Source organism: Ursus americanus, chromosome X, assembly GCF_024610735.1.
Source record: "Ursus americanus isolate L20-20 chromosome X, mUrsAme1.1.p, whole genome shotgun sequence".
NCBI classification, from domain to species: domain Eukaryota; kingdom Metazoa; phylum Chordata; class Mammalia; order Carnivora; family Ursidae; genus Ursus; species Ursus americanus.
Genome location: NC_142164.1, coordinates 59988785 through 60002022, shown reverse-complemented (window position 1 = coordinate 60002022; position 13238 = coordinate 59988785). Strand labels below are relative to the sequence as shown.

The 13238-nt window shown below is 37.5% G+C and overlaps 1 pseudogene; it reads right to left on the bottom strand.

Annotated features, from left to right (window-relative positions):
* Positions 1 to 1107: 1107 nt before the first annotated feature.
* On the bottom strand, positions 1108 to 1397 carry LOC123777554 (U6 snRNA-associated Sm-like protein LSm8 pseudogene; annotated as a pseudogene).
* Positions 1398 to 13238: the final 11841 nt, after the last annotated feature.

Genomic DNA, 13238 nt, shown 5'->3' with positions numbered 1-13238 from the left:
TAGAATATTCTCATGATGTGACTTTGCTCCTGGCTGAATTATCCCTAGCTGTGTGGCATCTGAGCCTGTTTTTTGGTCTTTCCTGGAAATCCAGTGATTTATCTAATAATCTTTAATAAATTGCTTCCTATATAAATCAAGTAGATCCAATTTTACAGTGTCTATAACTAAAAACTTAACCTATGTAACTTTAACTTCTTACCCCAATCACAGTGGTTAGATTCATTTGAAAATGCATTAGTTGAATGATTTGAGGTTCAGAAGACTTCCCTGCACTCATTTAAAAATACTTTTCTGTATTGAGTCTACAAGTGTTTGTGGTATTGAGTATATCTCATCAGGTCTTTCCCACAGGTATTAAATAGGGCAAAAAGCATAAATACATCTTATTTAGAAAGATAAGGCAGTAGAGAAAAAGGTTGCTTGGGGTGCAGTGTAAAAACCACTGAACCAAAGTTGAGAGACTGGGCTCTTAGCTTTTTACTTCCTAACTATGAGAACACGTGAGTCCCTTATTCTCTTTGGGCCTTAGTTTACTTCAATAAATAAATGAGGTCGGTGATTTTTAACTTTTTTGCATGTCATGGACTCTTAAGAAGCTTATAAAATCTGTAGAATATTTTCCATAAAATACACACACACTCAAAAAATTTCATACAATTTCAGAGATTCTGCCAGCTGAGGGACCTGTGTTTTAAAATTTTATCAACTATCATGGCAATAGCACCGGAATTCAACATTTATTTTCCCTTTATACCACTTCTTCTCTTCTCTCATTACTCAGATCTAAAAATACCAGCATAAGCCTATATCCAACACAATGAGCACCCTCTCTTCCATTTACAGTGACTCTCAGAAAAGAAACATCAAGGAAAATAGAGGATAAGGGAAATTATCTCTCATTAGACTCAAAATAATTTACACTGAGCTCATCTATATTTTATTCAAAGAAATGTAGGAATATTGTAATTTACATATCATATTACAATGAATCAATATGGAGTCAAAAGTCCACCATTACACATTCATAAAAATTCCATACATCATCCTCAGAATAATCAGTTTCTCTACAAAGATTTACAGATGTCCAAGGTATGTAGTTTTTCCTCAGTGTGCTACAGAGTTTAGAAGTTCTGCTCCAATATTCCCCAAATCAAGTACAAGATCTGTTTCTTCATCAATTTCTCCAAAGACTGCAACGTTGTGACTTGTTGTGATGTATATCCCTAGCACCACTTGTTTTACTCCTGTGAAGAGCTGAACACTAGTTCATGGCTTTCATCCAAACTCAAGTTAATGGTCTACTTAAAACCTTGCAGTGTTCCCACAATCATTCTCTCCTCAGAAGTAATAACTGCAACAGTTTTGTTGATGTAGTTCTCCAAGGCAGATGTCATGATGGTGGGCTCAGCTGCTCTGGGCAACACAGCAATGCAGGTGACAAGTGAAGCTAAAAACGCCTGCCTGAGCTCATCTATATTACACTATACCAGTATACTGTAATTATAATTATACTTTATTGGACAATTAGTATAATTGCCTCTGGGCTTCAGTTTCCTCACCTATAAAATGAGGAAGTTAGACAGATAAGCAGTTTGTAACAATTTGGGGGATTATTATCTAAAACCCCTCATTTTCTGGGCCCTTCCTACTAGGTTGCACTTCTGATAGCAGCCAATCTATGGTGGCAACCCTCATTAGTCCAGTGGTTCTTAAAATTTTTTGGTCCCAGCCCCTTCAAGGATCTGATTAAAATATGGACGTTTTCCCCAAAAAAGTGCCCATATGTATGAACACAGAAATTTTTTATAAATGCTTTCAGAGATTTCAGGACCTTCTGAAGTGCATGCATGGCTCACCAGTAAAACACTCTTGTACAGGAAGATGCTTTAAAAATTTTTTCTATTTAAATTCAATTTAGTTAACATATACTGTATTATTAGTTTCAAGGGTAGAATTTAGTGATTCGTCCGTTGCATATAACACCCAGTGCTCATTACATCAAGTGCCCTCCTTAAAAATCCTTTTATTTCCAATGCACTGTGCGTCTCTTATGTGGTAAGCATGTTTGACTGAAGGCAAAAATGGGTGGTGGATACTTCCCCACACCCTTCCCATTCCTCTCCAGCATTCCTTTCCTGTTAATTGTCCCAAATTGCCAGGATCCCCACTGAGAGTAGATTTACCTAATAGATTTACATAAAGAAAGGAATTTGAGGGTATACATGTTACCCTTCTCAACAGTTTGCCTTTGCAAAAAGAACAATGAAGGGGAAGAACCAAAAAGGACATACCTGGAATACTGACTTTTCAGACCTGGTGGCAGGTATATGAGTGGACTTTTGGGGATTATAACACTTACATTGAATATTGTGTTGTGTAGGACAAGTGACCTAGTTTATCTATGGATAAGGGTGTTACTTGCTATGAAGTGCAAACCACATGTGTATATCTGAATACAGGCTTTATAAAGTGAACTTTGTGGGCTCCTGCTGAATCCCCTATCACAAGGGTCTGATACAATAGATAATCTCACTTATTGTTAATTATAAACACTTAAAATCAGTAACAATAAAACCACTCCTGCCTTGAATTCTGGCCTAAGTATGCAGATCCAAACAGCATCCCTTTGCTTATTTCCCTTGAGGGTTATTTTTGAGATATTTGGTGCTCATTTGCACTTACATTGTGACTTTTAGTAGAATGTTCTCTGAACATTTTCAAAATAACAAATTAGGCTCCCTCCAGGCCCCAGACTGATTATCTGATTGCTATGGCTAAGACTTCCAGTACTATGTTGAATAAAAGTGGAGAGAGTGGACATCCTTGTCTTGTTCCTGACCTTAGTATTTCCCCATTGAGTATGATGTCTGCTGTGGGTTTTTCATATATGGCCTTTATTATGTTGAGGTATGTTCCCTCTAAACCTATTTTGTTGAGGGCTTTTATTGTGAATGGATGTTGTAATTTGCCAAATGCTCTTTTTGTGTCAATTGAAATGATGGTATGGTTTTTATCCTTTCTCTTATTGATGTGATGAATCATGTTGATTGATTTGCAGCTATTGAACCACTTCTGCATACCAGGAATAAATCCCACTTTGTAGTGGTGAATGCTTTTTTAATGTGTTGTTGCATTTGGTTTGCTGGTATTTTACTGAGGGTTTTTGGACTCTATTCATTAAAGATATCGGCCTGTGGTTCTCTTTTTTTGGTATTGTCTTTATCTGGTTTCAGTGTCAGGGTAATGCTTGCCTCAAAATGAATTTGGAATTTTTCTTTCCTTTCCTTTTTTTTATTTTTATTTTTTATTTTTTTATTTTTTATTTTTTTGGAATAGTTTGAGAAGAATAAGTATTAACTCTTCCTTAAATGTTTGGTAGAATTCCCCTGTGAAGCCATCTGGTCCTGTCCCAATGCGTAATAACAAATGAGCATGGTCCTGAGTAAACTGATTCTTTGGCCACTGCACTATTTGGAATAGAAACAACCTTCCACCAATTCCCCCTTGCTTTCTTCCTTCTTCACTTTCTGTAAAGTGAATTCTGTTTTCCCATCTCCTTTCATGATCAAGTCAGAGACTGTCCCCCAAGGAAAAACAAAGATACCACTGAAAACTGGCAAAACACAAAACAAAACAAAAAAACTTTCCACAAATACAGAATCTACCTTATGTCATAACCCCATAATCCCAAAGCTGTCAGAATTTTTCTCTTGGCCATGTGCATCTCCTGAATCAACATTCATAAGTTATTCTTTTATTGTCCTCATTTTATAATGATTAACATAATTTGGTTGCAATATTATACTTTATCAATAAGTATCACTACAGCCTGAGAATCAGCAATGATATTGTGTCTTGAAATCTTTAAGCTGTTTTTTTAAAAGATTTTATTTATTTATTTGTCAGAGAGAGAGAGAGAGAGAGAGAGAGCAGCAGGCAAAGGAGAAGCAGGCTCCCCACTGAGCAAGGAGCTGGATGTGGGGCTCAATCCCAAGACCCTGGGATCATGACCTGAGCCGAAGACAGACACGTAACCTACTGAGCCATCCAGGTGTCCCTGTGTCTTGAAATCTTAATTTCAAAACTGCAAATCAATTTTTAGCGTTTCTTGACAATCAAAGCTGTGTAACTTGGAGAAATTTACTTAACAGCTTCTAGCCTGTTTTTTTAACTATAAAATGGGGACAAATAATATCTACAACATAGGGTTGTCTGAATGAGTAAATAATATAACAAATGTAAAGTTGGTAACACAATGCTTAGTGGATTGCCAACTCTCAGGCCAGAGTGTTTACTCTGCAAAAAAAGTATTTTACTTAAAGAAGGAATATGTATGATTAGTATTTTAACTGGTAACTTGACAAAAAAAATAATTTAGGTAACCTACTTTTAAATGTATTTTAATTTGTTAATTGCAGCACTCTAATGTTTTATTGAGGATGATGTGTTAATTTTGTGCAATTACATAACAAAGCATAAAGCACTTTGCAGATTATAGAGTGCTGAACAAATGCTAGTTATGATTAAATCACAACCAATAAAAGTTTAAACTGTAGAAAATTCTTAGAAAGGGAGAACCACTGGTATTTAAAATTATAGGTCTGATGGTATGAATATGTTTAGAAAAATTATTTTGATGATAATCTATATTGTATTATGCAGTATTTTATATGCAACCCAATAAGCTAAGTTGAAAGAGTAATTTTAGAATCATGAGGTAAACATTAAATGATAATGAAACATTTATTAAAGAGAAAATTCTTTCCTTGAACCAATAATAAAAGCTCAAACTTTTCCATTATTTACACTTTATTATTATTATTTTTAAGGGTTGTTCATCCACTTTAGAGAGAGAGAGAGATACTGCACAATTGCAGGAAGGGGCAGCAGGAGAGGGAGAGAGAGAATCTCAAGCAGACACCCCGCTGAGCATGGAGCCCTGTGCATGGCTCTATCCCATGACCCTGAGATCATGACCTGAGACGAAAGAAATAAAAGGCATTCACATTGGCAAGGAAGAAGTAAAACTTTCACTATTTGCAAATGACATACTATATTACGTCATATATGTAGTAAACCTGAAAGACTCTACCAAAAACATACTAGTAAATGAATTCTGTAAAGTTGCAGGATACAAAAGCAATGTGCAAAAATCAACCGACTGAGCCACCCAAGTTCCCTACACTTTTACTATTAATTATTATTATTATTGTTATTATTATTTTGCCTCACAAGATCATCATTATTTGTATAAATAGGAGATTACAGAGAATAATTTACAAAGCCATGACTCCCTGAACAAGGGAAAACAGACTCCTTTTTATTAATCTTTTAAAAAAAATTACAGTAGATTTAACATACAGTGTTATTTTAGTTTCAGGTGTACAATATAGTAATTCAGTACTGCCATGTATCAGCCTGTGCTCACCACAAGTGCACTCCTTAATCCTTTCATGTGTCTGTTAGCCATTTGTATGTCATCATTGGAAAAGTGTCTGTTCATATCTTCTGCCCATTTTATGATTTGTTTATTTGTTTCTCGCATATTGAGTTTGAGAAGTTCTTTGTAGATCTTGGATACCAGTCTTTTATCTGTAGCATCATTTGCAAATATCTTCTCCCATTCCGTGGGCTGCCTCTTAGTTTTTCTGACTGTTTCCTTGGCTGTGCAGAAGCTTTTGATCTTGATGAAGGCCCACAAGTTCATTTTATCTTTTGTTTCTCTTGCCTTTGGAGATGTGTCATGAAAAAGGTTGCTGTGACCGATATTGTAGAGGTTGCTGCCTATGTTTTCCTCTAGGATTTTGATTGATTCCTGTCTCACATTGAGGTCTTTCATCCATTTGGAGTTTATCTTTGTATATGGTGTGAGAGAGTGGTCAAGTTTCATTCTTTTGCATGTAGCTGTCCAATTTTCCCAGCACTATTTACTGAAGAGACTGTCTTTTTTTCCACTGGATGTTTTTTCCTGCTTTATCAAAGATTAGTTGCCCAAAGACCCTAGATCATTAGCCATCAGGGAAATTCAAATCAAAACCACACTAAGATACCACCTTACGCCATTTAGAATGGCAAAAATTGGAAAGGCAAGAAACAACAATTGCTGGAGAGGAAGTGGAGAAAGGGGATCCCTCCTACATTGTTGGTGGGAATGCAAGTTGCTACAGCCACGCTGGAAAACAGTGTGGAGGTCCCTTAAAAAGTTAAAAATTGAGCTACCCCATGACCCAGCCATTGCACTACTGGGTATTTACCCCAAAGATACAGAGGTAGTGAAGAGAAGGGCCATATGCACCCCAATGTTCATAGCAGCAATGTCCACAATAGCTAAATCATGGAAGGAACCGAGATACCCTTCAACAGATGACTGGATTAAGAAGTTGTGGTCCATATATACAATGGAATATTACTCAGCTATCAGAAAGACACATTCATTGTTTTGTAGCATGTTGTTTAACTTCCATGCATTTGTGATCTTTCCAGATATTTTTGTAGTTGTTGACTTCCAGGTTCATGAGGCTTGTGGTTAAAAAAGACACATGATTTGATGTCAATCTTCTTGTATTTGTTGAGACCTGTTTTGTGACTTAATATGTGATCTATTCTGGAGAATGTTCTAAGTGTCAATAATAGGGGACTTTAACACCACACTTATATCAATGGACAGAATGCCCATTGAGAAATCAAAAGAACGAGTTCTCAACATTTGCTGCAACATGGACGGCACTGGAGGAGATAATGCTAAGTGAAATAAGTCAAGCAGAGAAAGACAATTATCATATGATTTCTCTCATCTATGGAACATAAGAACTAGGAAGATCGGTAGGGGAAGAAAGGGATAAAGAAAGGGGGGTAATCAGAAGGGGGAATGAAGCATGAGAGACTATGGACTCTGAGAAACAAACTGAGGACTTCAGAGGGGAGGGGGTAGGGGAATGGGATAGACTGGTGATGGATAGTAAGGAGGGCATGTATTGCATGGTGCACTGGGTGTTATATGCAACTAATGAATAATCGAACTTTACATCAGAAACCAGGGATGTACTGTATGGTGACTAGCATAATATAATAAAAAAACATTAAAAAAAACAATGAATGTGTCAACCATCAAATAAAAGGAGAAATCAAAAAAATATAAGGAAACAATGAAAATGAAAACACTGAGATCCAAAATCTTTGGGAGGTGGGTGGGGAACAGGCTAAATAGGTGATGGGGTTTAAGAAGTTGAGTTCACTTGCTTTGATGAGCAAGGGGTGTTGTATGGAAGTGATGAATCACTATATTGTTCACCTATAACTAATATTACACTGCCTGTTAATAACTGGAATTAAAATAAAATTTAAAAAAATCCACTACTATTACTGTTTTATTAACAGTTCCACTATGTTTGTTATTAACTGTTTTATTTATTTGGGTGCTCCCATGTTGGGTGCATAAATATTGACAATTGTTATATGATCTTGTTGGATTGTCCCCTTTATTATTATATAGGGTCCTACTTTGTCTCTTGTTACAGTCTTTATTTTAAAATCTATTTTTTCTGATGTAAGTATTGCTATTACAACTTTCTTTTGACAGCATTTGCATGATAATTTTTTCTCCATCCCATCAGTTGCAATATGTAGGTTTCCTTAAGTCTAAAATGAATCTCCTGTAGGCAGCATTTAGATTGATCTTTTTTTTTTATCCATTCTGTCACCTTATGTCTTTTGATTGGAGCATTTAGTTCATTTACATTCAAAGTAATTATTGATAGATATGCATCTATTGTTTTTATTATTTGTTTTGTGGTTGTTTCTGAAGATTTTTTCTCATCCTTTTTTGTCTTTCTCTCTTTCATTTTTTTTTGTTTTCTTTAGTGATATATTTGGATTTCTTTCTGTGTTTTTCTTTGCATATGTATTACTGGTTTTTGATATATGATTACCATTATGCTTTTATATAAACTTTTCTGTATACAGCACTTTATATTAAGTCAATGGTCATTTAAGTTCGAACCCATTCTTTTCTCCTCTCCTCAAGTGTTAGGTATACATTATCATATTTTACATCTTTTACTTTGTGACTTTATTGAGTGATTTTTTTTTACAGAATATTGATTTTTACTGCTATTAGTTTCCTTTTGTATTTCCTACCTTCTTTTGTATTTCCTACCTTCCTACTATCACTTTTGTATTTCCTACCTTCTTACTATCATTTTTGGTCTCTCCTTTCCTCTCAGAGTCTCTTTTAATATTTCTTGCAGGGCTGACTTAGTGGTCACAAACTCCTTGAAGTTCTGTTTCTCTGGGAAACTTTTTATCACTCCTTCTATTCCAAATGATAGCTTCTATGGATAAAGTATTCTTGGCTGCATATTTTTCACATTCAGCACTTTGAATATATCATGTCATTTTCTTCTTGCTTGCAAAGTTTCTGCTGAAAAATCTGCTGATGGCTTTATGGGTTCTCCTTTGTGTGTAACTGTGTTTTTTGTCTTGCTTCTTTTAAAATATTTTCTTTGTCACTACATTTTCCCTATTTAGCTACAATATGTCTTTGTGTGGGTCTGCTTTTCTTGATTTTGTTGGGGGTTCTCTGTGCCTCGTGGGTCTGGATATCTATTTTCTCCCCAGCTTAGGAGTGTTTGCAGCTATTATTTTTTCAAATATATTTTCTACCCCCTTTTCTCTATCTTCTTCTTGGATCCCTATAATATGAATGTTATTATGTTTATTGGAGTCTCTGAGTTCTGCAAGTCTATCTTCATTTTGCATAATTCTTTTTTCTCTTTTTTTCAGCTTGATTACTTTCCATTACTGTGTTCTTGGTCCTTAATTCATTCCTCTACTTCTTTCAGCTTGCTGCCCATACTATGTAGTGTGTTATTCATTTTGTTTATTGAACACTTTATCTCTAATATATTATTCTTTATCTTTGTGGTAAGGGTTTAACTGATACCTTCCACTCCTTTCTGTAGTCCAGTGAGTGTCTTTAGAACCATTACTTTCAATTCTCTGTCAGGATGTACCTACATCTGTTTTGGTAGATCTCTGACTGTGGCCTTGTCCTATTATTTCACTTGGGACAAATTCCTCTGTTTTCTCATTTTGTCTAAGTCTCTGTCTGTTTCTCTGTGTTAGGAAAATCAGCTACATCTGTTCTTGAGGGCAATGGACTTATGCAGAAGAGGTCCCATGTTGTCCTTCAGTATAGTGCCCTTCATTCTCCAGGACCTGGTGTTTCAGAGTGTGGACTCTGCTGGTTTATCCTGGTTGCTTTATCTTTAGGCCAGTAGTCTGCAGAAGCTTTCTTTGTCTGTTGTGTGCAGTGTTTGGTCCCTGACCTGAATGTGGTGAGTTTTAAGAAGGTGTGCTCTGGTCTGCTTCTGAAACTATACTGTTGCCACCATCTCTGGAACCATGTCCCTGCAAAATTCCCAGGACTTCTGGGGGAGGGGTTCCACTACTTTTTACTGACATAAGCATAACTGGGAAGGGAAGGGTGATTCCACTGGAGTGAAGGAGTCCATGTCTTGGTGTAAGCAAGTTAAATAGCGAACTTTGGAGTCTTCCTGGTTTTTGCAGGTGGCCCTGCGCTTATGCTGAAGGGAGGGGAGGGGAATGATGCCTTCCAGTTCCTTTGTTACTGGAGGGGTCTTTCTGTGAATACTGCCGCTTTGCTACATATGCTGAAATAAGCAAATAACCTCCCTACTGTGTGCCCCAGGTGCTCTTCAGATTGCTGCTTTCATGCTGTATGTTCAGAGCCTTTTTGCCCTGCTTTCTCTCCAAAAGCAGCCCCAATGTTCCCTATATTATCTTGGAGCCAAGCCCACTGACCTTTAAAACTCCAGGCTTTAAGCCCAGCTGGTTGCCAGAAATCACAAAATTCATCTCCTCTTGCTTTCCAAGCCAGTTACTATGGGGATTCCTTTTCCCCATGCACTCCCTCTTGGGTTAGTCTGTCTCTCATCCTTCTCCACCACCATGGATCCATCCCCACTGCAGGGACTACAATCCATTTCTCTACAAACTGTGTCTCTGCACTTCCTACCTTCTTCCACGTGGCCTCTTCTCTACCTTTAGTTGTGGAGTTTGTTCTGGCTGTGTTCAGGTCAATTTCTGAGGCATTTAGGATGATTTGATACTTATCTAGTTGTATTTGTGGAGGAGGTGAGACTAGGGTCCTCCTACCCTGCCACCACCTTTCTCTGTTTTTTTCCATTTTAATATATTTCATATTTCAAAATTAAACTATCGAGAAAAGATTTACAAATTGTCTTGGCCTGTATGTCTAATTTGAGTGGGCTTGAACTTTTTTCTTTTTAAAGTAGATCTAAGTGAGTTAAATGTCCACCCCTTTTATGTATAAAGGCAGAGGCATAGAATTCAGCTTTTGAGTTTATTTGATATTTGACCTTTCCTCTGTAACTAAGACAAAGCCTTGCCACAGATGATATAATTGTGAACAAATTACCCATATCATTAATGCCATGAGACACTAGCCAGATAGAAATGACCTTAGTGAGGACATCGTCTTAAAAGTCAAGAAACCTGGGTTTAAGTCCAAAATTTATCATTAATTCCCTTTGAGACATGAATCAGGTCCTTCTCTCTTACCTTCTTCATCTTTAAAATTAGAGCTTAGACTAAATCATCATTCATATTCCATTCAGCTCTGATATAGTACTCTTTTTTTTAAAGATTTTATTTATTTATTTGACAGAGATAGAGACAGCCAGCGAGAGAGGGAACACAAGCAGGGGGAATGGGAGAGGAAGAAGCAGGCTCATAGTGGAGGAGCCCGATGTGGGGCTCGATCCCAGAACGCCGGGATCACGCCCTGAGCCGAAGGCAGACGCTTAACCGCTGTGCCACCCAGGTGCCCCATGATATAGTACTCTTATTTGACCAATGTGGAGTGGAATTTAACAATTTTCCTATAGGGGTATTACTTTGTTTCTAATTGGGCTAAAGTTCTTTGATCTAAATAGGAAAGATAAGTACAGTCTAGGTCAGGAAATTTTACTACCAGATATTTTATGTCACAGTACATGAGGATTGGCTCCTATGAGTTCTATTTGGGACAGCCAGCTGAAACCTCAAAACTGATATGTTTACGCCCAAATCTCACTTGGTGGAAGCAAACAGGAAGAACATGAGGATAATAAAAGGTGAGCCTATACAAAGCAGCAACATTTATGGGTTTTTTAGAAATCGAAAATATATCTTTCTGTTCTGTACTTATTGAAATCCCTCCATTCTTAATAGGCCCAGCCCAAACTCTCATTCTCCTGGAAGACTTATCTGACTCACATCCTGAAATTCCATTCCTTATCCCAGCCCCCCTGGGATCCCTGACTTCTGAAAATCTTACAGCAGTAGATATGACATTTTTAGGCCCTTATGACATGTATGTTGCCTTATTATTTGAGGCAACTACATAATATCTTATCCGCTTAACTACATTCTAAAAAGTTGCTGGGAGATGGTATCTCTTAATCTTTTTCTCTCATTCTCTCTTCTTCAGCTATATTTGATCTACTGGTCTCCATTTGGCAGTTATTCAGTGGGAGTTTGCTGAATGGAGCTAAGTCTGCGTGAAGGGAGAGAGCATCACAATAAAATCTAGACACAGCAAAAAGCAAGTAGGAAAATTTTCTTTAAATAAACAAATAAAGGGGCGCCTGGGTGGCACAGCGGTTAAGCGCCTGCCTTCGGCTCAGGGCGTGATCCCGGCGTTACGGGATCGAGCCCCACATCAGGCTCCTCTGCTATGAGCCTGCTTCTTCCTCTCCCACTCCCCCTGCTTGTGTTCCCTCTCTCGCTGGCTGTCTCTATCTCTGTCAAATAAATAAATAAAATCTTTTAAAAAAAAATAAAATAAACAAATAAAGCATTAATGCCATATTCTGCCGGACTGTGAAGTACAGAATAAATAGATACAGCAGGGGCAATGAATTGTAGTCTGTTATCAATATATTTGACCCAGTGCAAACTTAGATTAATTTACCCCTTTCCCTATATTTTCTACACTTGCTCAGAATTATTCTCACCATAGCTAGCTTAGTGCAAAAATCATTAAAGATTATTTTTATAATTCAGTTTTTGTGTCCAGGAATCTTTTCATTTTTCTTTTATATCCTGCTCCCACTATCTACTCTTATCTTTCCAATTCTAACAAATTCATTCACATCAAAGTTTTCAGCTAACTATATTTCTAAGAGTGTCAGAATTTGAAAATCAAGACTCAGGAAGAAGGGAATGCTTGTCTCCAAAGGACTTGTGTTTCAGGCATTAGTGAAGAAAATATTTTGAGGCAGAGTCCTACAGATGCTTCCTATAATGTACTGTGAAGGTATCTCCTGGCATGAGGTTGGACCTGCATTAATATACTTCTTTCTCCCATGGTCTTTGTGAAAAGTTCCCTTGCTCTGATCTAAAATACTACTTAAGTCTTGGAGATTGTCTTAAGCTGCCCCTTGTTCAAATTTCAGGAGTGCTGCTGCTGGTGGTGGTATGTTAGGTGTCTAGTACAATGTGGTGCTGGGCTCTGGAGCTCTGAGGCCCCTTGGAACACCATCTTCAACAGGCTGTTGCTAAGGGTCTGAGCTACAGGAAATCAAGCTCTTTTCACCCAATTATCCTTAACCACTGAGAGGAAATGGGGGTTTACTTGCACTTCCTGGCCCAGGACTCTGGGGGGAATGGGGAGAGGGTGAACAGGAAGTGGGAGGTGAGTTAGGTATCTTCAAGTTTTTCTTAAAGAGTAGAGTATTTATTTTAATCTCAGGGATTTAAAGGTCTACACATCTAAGAATACCCTAGGCGGAGGTCATTCCCCCTTTGAACTCTCTTATTGGGAGCTACCTAAGGGCAACTTTAGGTAAGGAGTGTTTACTTTGGTACCTGAACACTACAACTCAGGGCCTGAGAGAAAGGATCACAGTGAAGATTGCGGTGGTCCACTATCTGTGAAAGGGGCCAGTAGATGCATAGCTTCTGCAAAACTCTCCATAAACAAATAGACCATGTATTGTCACAAACTCAAAGCTTAGTGCAACCACAAGATTGGAAGACAATGCACGGTGGCCCTATAAATAGAAACAAGAGTTTCTTTGCTAAGTGTGAAGCTTAGCAGGCATTATGTACAACCCATAGCATAGTTCTGCATCATTAATCAGAGAGAGAGAGCGAGAGAGAGAGACTGAGCACCAGCGAGCTTGCTAGCTCAAGCTACCCCCTGGAAAACG